Below are 6,751 nucleotides of genomic sequence, written 5' to 3'. Positions count from 1 at the left end.
TTGCCATGATCATCATCATGAAATTTTATCTTTCTTCTACTACTTAGACAAACTATTACGCGCTATAAACGTGTTTTTATGCATTTAAATGACGTTGAGAATACAAATGCATTTTTCTGAAACAGTTTATTTCCAAGAACGGTCAATTTCAAACCATAACCAAGTCTTTTGTTGTCATTATCAGCGGCACAAGATATCACGCGAAAATATCGCGTCACTGATTGGATGCAGCCGCTTCAAACGCCTTCAAATTGTTCCGAGTTGCTCGTTTTTTTCGAGCCGGACTTTATCTCAGCCATTCGTGTCGATATAGGAAAAGCTAGGGAACAACCCGCCATCAACACCAAAATGGCTGAGAAAGTTGCTCCGTCTGAAAAGGGCCTGACGCACTCACCGGCCCCACGGCCCTCACGCACTCATGGCCCTCACGCCACTCAACGCCCTCACGCCCCTCACGCACTCATGGCCCTCACACCCCTCACGGTCCTCACAACCCTCACAGCCATCACGACCCTCGCTCACCCTCACACTCATGAATTTTCCTGGTTCAGAAACTCACTCACCCTCACCTCACCTGTGAAGGTGAGGTGAGTGACGGTGACTGAGGGCCCTCATGAGTGAGGTTTGCCGAGGTATGCGCGTGGCCTCTGGGGGTCACGTGACCTTGGGGTGACCTTGGGGTCACGTGACCTGGGGGTCACGTGACCTTGGAATGACCTTGGGGGCCACGTGACCTTGGGGGCTACGTGACCTTGGGGTGACCTTGGTTACGCCGACGGCGACGCCGCTCAAGCCGGGAACGGGCCCCTAAGAGCTGCGCTCAAAACGGAAGACGTTTACAATTCTCTACAGGCGGAAGAATTGAGGTTACGGAAGGGGGGGGGGGACGGGGGATACAGAGGCGAGGGTCTGCCCCTTCTCTTCTCCTCCCCTTTCATTTAGCGGGAAATTTTGCCTAAACTTCCCCGCTCAATTTAGCGAAACGTTTCCCGCTAAATTGGGTGGGGAACGTTTCCTGCTCTATTTAGAGGGCAAATTTAGCGAACATTTTCCAGCTAAATTTAGTGGGAAATTTAGCGAAAAATTCCCCGCTAAAGTTTCGCTACATTCTAAGAGTGGGAGGGAGGAGAGGTTGGTCTTTAAAGGCCCGTTCACACACTTGCGTCTGACTACGACTGAGTGAGAGCAGACTTGGGTTTTTAAGCCTTTTGAGACGGCTTACGACCTGCTCCGCCGCGGCGCAACCGGTCGTAAGATACTTAAAGATCGGTCGCAAGTGTGTGAACGGAGCTTAGCAGCATTTACACTCTTGCAACCGGGGAGGACGCAGAGAGACAAGACCGGTTTTTAAGCAGTGATAGTCTCTTGCGACGGCGTAAGACTTGCCTGCACTAGCACATCTGGTCTTACGCGGTCAGAAGAGGCTTGAAAACCGGTTCTTTTTCTCCGTCCTACTCGGTTGGAAGTCTGGGAATGGCGCGTTAAGCTATTGCTTTAAAACAGCCATGCGGAAAGGGTACAGACGACAGCACAACTTCGCGGGACACGGGAGCGCCAGCCGAAAAGACTGGCTGCGCTTTAAGACCGGCGCGTTGCTGCTCTCAATAGGAGGTATTCACTGGACGCCATATTTGAGGGCGATGTTTAGAGCTCACATTAATAGCCTGCTAAAACCGGCAACCTTGATGGTGTTAAATGCACGCTCCAAAAGGACTCCGGAAGCTCGCCGTCAGCACGCGCTCAGCAGCAGCGCACACGGATATGGCCGCCAGTGAATACTCCCTATACTCGCGCTTTGTGCATGAGCTTCCTTTCGTGTTCACAGTTGCGTGCTTTTCGCTCGCTTCCGTCCGACGCCGAAAACATAACAGGGACTGGCGCAAAGTGCCGCGCAATGTTATCTGTATAGCATGCAAACTCTGTCACCCATCACGGTGGCTGAGGCGGACGCGCGGCATGACGGCTGACAATGCGACACCTTGCGCCGGTCCCCGTTATCTCATTCGCATTGGACGGAAGCGAGTCAAAAAGACATGAAGACAGACTGCGACCACAAAGGGAAGGTGAAGCTGAAGCTGGAAGCTGTGCATCCAGTCATTTCGGCTGGTGCTCGCGTGCTCCGCAAACTTAATTTTGCTGCCGACTTTCATAAAATAAGCGTTCGAACAGGTGCAGAATTAGAGTAGGCGTACCAAATTCCAAAAAGAACGACAATACTGAAAAGGAACTTGATAGTTTACTAAGACCTTTCTCAATTCCTATTTATTTCTACTGTTTTGTGGATAAGTGTACGGAAAAAGTAACGTGAAAGTAGTTTGTAATGTAGTAAAAGAATTCCTTACTTTTCAGCGAAAGTAATTTCTAACGGTGATCCATTACATTTGAGGCGCTGTAATTTGTCATTGTAATCCATTACATTTTTCAAGTAACGAGCACAACTCTGGAGTTGACGCGCCGCGGGGTGAAGATGAGCCGGTGGCGGCTCGAACTGTGGACACGTCGGAGTTCGGTGACGTGGTTTTGCCGTGTCTTGGCAGCTGGACCAGGAACACGCAAACCAGTCTTTAGCTGAGGCTTGGGACTGAGTAGGGCCTAAGGCCAGACCAAGGGGAAGTCAGGAGAGCCCGGGTCCGTCGCCCGTCGGCTTCCTCTTCCGCGCCTTGCGGCCTCCGGCGGGGTCCTAAGTTCCGAACAAATCGAACGTCGTTTCTCGTCTTTCGTCGACTTCGGACCCTCGGACACGCACGCACACAATAGAGCGTGCGTGGCCCTTGCACGACACGTGCACATTCGAAGCCACATAATACCGAGCACATCATAGCGCACATCTTGCGCTACGATCGCATTCGTGTAAACGTGGCCACATGCTATAGACTGTGGCTACGTTTACATGAATGTAACCGTTTTATAAGTTTACATGAATGTGATCGGGTAACGCATCGAATCGAGCAGGGACCAATCTCACGCGGCCTGTCTGCTTGCTTAATCCTCTTCTACTAATCTGCTATCAATCAAAATAGTCAAATCTCGATTTAATGCGCGACGGTCGCATCCATGTAAACGCAGCCACAGTCTAATCATCATGTCGTATTACACCTGAGACTGCGGTGGAAGAAATCGGAAGAACTTTCAGTAGAAGGAACAGACACAGAGAACGTCTCAAAGTCTAATCATGAAAGGTGAAGTTCCTAGAAAATGAATTACTCAGAAAACAATAGACCGATCTCACCAGCTAGTTTGAGTACGCCACCGCTGCCGACATGCATCGTGGGAGCTGTAGTCTTTCTGCACGCGCGACAACCCTGCTGGAGGTCTGCGCGAGCAGAGCACGATTGGCGAGCTATCTCGTGAACTGGCGTCTGCCTCCTATGCACTACAGTTTTTTATTTACAGAAAAAAAAAACCTGCAGCGCCGAAAAACTTCGGCATTATAGCAGGTACAGCCCATGGATTAATACGCTCAATAAAATAAAAACAGAACACTTGAATATACAACCTGGGCTGTCAATAAAGAAAATACATAAACATTGGACATAAATAACATTAAAAATCAAGACCATTTCCTGAGGTAAATGGTCCCACGTCGTCACGAATAAGAAAAGACTTTGGTAACAAGTTCCAGTGAGCAATTGTGCGTGAAAAAATGAAAACTTCTTATAATCTGTTCTACAAGAAATTTCCCTTATTTTTCTGGTATGATCTATACAATTTGAAATGTAGGTAGGTATTTTTATGTAGTTGCTTTTATCAATACCAGTCATATCATTAAAAATTGAAAGCAAGAACCTGAATCGAAAATCATTGCGCCTTGACAATAAAGTTTCCCAACCAAGTACATTTTTAGTCTCTGTTACGCTATTGTTCCTGCTATAATTTTCTGTTACGAATCTCGCCACACGGTTTTGAAGTTTTTCTAACTTATCTGCAAGGTACTTTTGATGCGGATCCCATAAAACACATGCGTGGAACGTCCCGCATGCGTGCAACGCTTGGTGAGATCGGTCTATTGTTTTCGACGAAATGAAACGCCGTTCCCGTCCATAGATGCCAGATCATCATCATCATCATTTATTTTCCTTGAGGGCCCCAGGGGGCATTATACAAGGGAGTGAACACACTAAAAACATCAACCAAAATAGTTAATAAAAAACACGCTGTAACCTATACTTGTATTTCAGAAAGAAAGAGGTTAACGGCTGCAGCAAACTTGTTAGTGTCAGTCATGTTTACAATGAGGTCAGGTAATGAGTTCCAATCGTCAATAGCAGATGGTAAAGTCGACATTTTATAGGAGACAGATGACGAAGTAATTGAGCGCAGTTTACATGAGTGGTCAAAACGAGGGAAAATACGGTAGGGAGGTGATAGTAGAGAATCTTTTAGATGGTTGTTGTGGTAAAAGATTTTGTGAAGAAGAGTGAGACGTGACACCCTTCGACGTAAAGAAAGTAAGTCAAGGTTAGCTGATTTGCGTAATCCTGATATGCTAGTGTATGGGGAGTAGTCAGAGTAAATAAAACGAAGACCTCTGTTTTGAACGGATTCAAGGTTGTTAGTTAGATATGATTGCCATGGTGACCATATGGATGAAGCAAATTCAAGTTTAGATCTGACCAAGGTCGTATAAGCTTGTAGTTTTACTGAAGGCGTAGCTAGTCTGAGGTTACGGCGAAGAAATCCGAGAGTACGGTTAGCATCGGCAGTGACAGCATTTATGTGAGTAGTCCATGACGAATCAGAGGTCAGGTGAACGCCTAGGTATTTATATGAGGAACAGGTAGCTACTGGGATAGTGGAAAGGTGATAAGAAAAGGATGAAATATGTGAACTGCGGGTGAATGATAGAGATTTACATTTATTAAAGTTTAAAGTCATTTGCCATTTGTGGCACCACTGAGTTATAAGTGCGAGGTCATTCTGCAAAATTTGATTATCGTGGTTTGAATTAATAGGTCTATAAATTACACAGTCGTCGGCGAAGAGACGTATTGAAGAGGAGATGTTGAGGTAGAGATCATTAATGTGTATTAAAAATAGAAGGGGGCCAAGAACGGTTCCCTGGGGGACGCCGGAGGTTACAGTGCAGGTGGTAGATTTGGTGTTGTTAATAGATGAGTACTGGGTGCGATTTGTGAGGAATTCGGAGATCCATTTGACGACTGAGGGATGGATATTAATATTTCTAAGTTTCAGTAAGAGACGTTGGTGAGGGACCCTGTCAAATGCCTTGGAGAAATCAATAAATATGGCGTCAGTTTGCTTATTAGAATCAAAACTTGAGTAAACGTCAGTAAGAAAAGCTGTTAGTTGCGTTTCGCATGAGTATGACTTGCGAAAGCCGTGCTGATGCTCGAAAAGAAGGCTGCGGGAGTCTAGAAAATTTATTATGTTAGAATAGAGTATATGCTCTAAGAGTTTAGACGACACACTGGTGAGCGAGATCGGGCGATAGTTGTTGATTAGTTGGCGATCACCTGCTTTGTAAACGGGGATGACGTTAGTGATTTTCCAATCGCAGGGAATTTCAGAAAGTTGAAGAGACTGCGAGAAAATGTCGCAAATGAAAGTTGAAGAGACGTGTTTAGTATTTATTAATATTTTCGAGTTTATTTGGTCGTCGCCAGAGCTAGAAGACACCTTCAGCTGATCAATGGCCTTCAGTACACCGGAGCGGTCGATCATGATAGGATTCATAGGAGGATGAAGGGGTTGGCACAAGTTGGGCATACTTGACAAGTCTTCATTGGTAAAGATCGAGCTAAAAAAGTTGTTAGTTTCAAGAGCACTATGTTCGTCAGAAAGTGGAAGGCCGTACTCGTCAACGAATTGTAATGGAAGAGAGAGTGCTGGGTTAATTACTTTCCAAAACTTTTTAGGTTTATTGGTTAAAATGTTGGGGAGGTCATGAGTATAAAATTTGGATTTGGCATGATGAATCGCGGATTTGTAGGCCCTAGCGCATTCGTGATAGGCGTTCCAAGATGCGTTAGTGTTATGAGCCTTTGCCCTCGTATAAGCTCTTTTTTTCCTGTTGGAGTGACAATGAACTGTTTTATCGTACCAAGGGTTAGTGTTATCGGATATAATTCGAGTGAGTGGAACGAAACGTTTGATTAGGGATGTTAGTCTATCTTTGAAAAGAATCCAGTTTTCATTGACCGTCCTTTCTGCGAAGTTGACTGAGAATATGTGATAAAATTCTTCGAGGTTGGTGTTGATAGATGCGTAGTCGGCTCTCGCATGTTCAATAAAGCGCGTATTTTGTATCACCTTAGCTCTGACACTGTTGTGTGGTAAAACGTAAATAAATAAAAATTGAGGTCGACGAATTATTTTAAAGCTAGCACTCTAGTTCCGAAGCAGCCATTCTCCCAGCCACATTTTCATTTGTTTCTTCTTTTTTCTCTTTTAATTATATTTAAAATCGAAAGAATAAAACACGGAGGTCGAACACAAACATTCACGTTCTTAAAACACACACACACACACACACGAAAGAAAGTGGTTGTCTTGTGCTTGTCCTCCGTGTTTTATTCTTTCGATATTAAGTATTCATGTTCAACTCGCTCGGCTTTTACCATCAAATATATTTCTTGTTTCTCGTCCGCCGAGTCCATGTTTCAGATTCTGAAGTAGACATTGTGACACCTTGAACAAATCATTTGTCTTCAATGTTTCGCTTGAATTACGAACGCTCATTCTTGAAATCATATGCAACGCAATCCGTAAGCCGAGGAAGATATTGAAATAG

This window comes from Ixodes scapularis, unplaced genomic scaffold (assembly GCF_016920785.2).
Source record: "Ixodes scapularis isolate PalLabHiFi unplaced genomic scaffold, ASM1692078v2 ptg002746l_1__unscaffolded, whole genome shotgun sequence".
Classification (NCBI taxonomy): Eukaryota; Metazoa; Arthropoda; class Arachnida; order Ixodida; family Ixodidae; genus Ixodes; species Ixodes scapularis.
The sequence above is the reverse complement of the archived record's forward strand: the minus strand, read 5'-3'. Positions refer to the sequence as shown.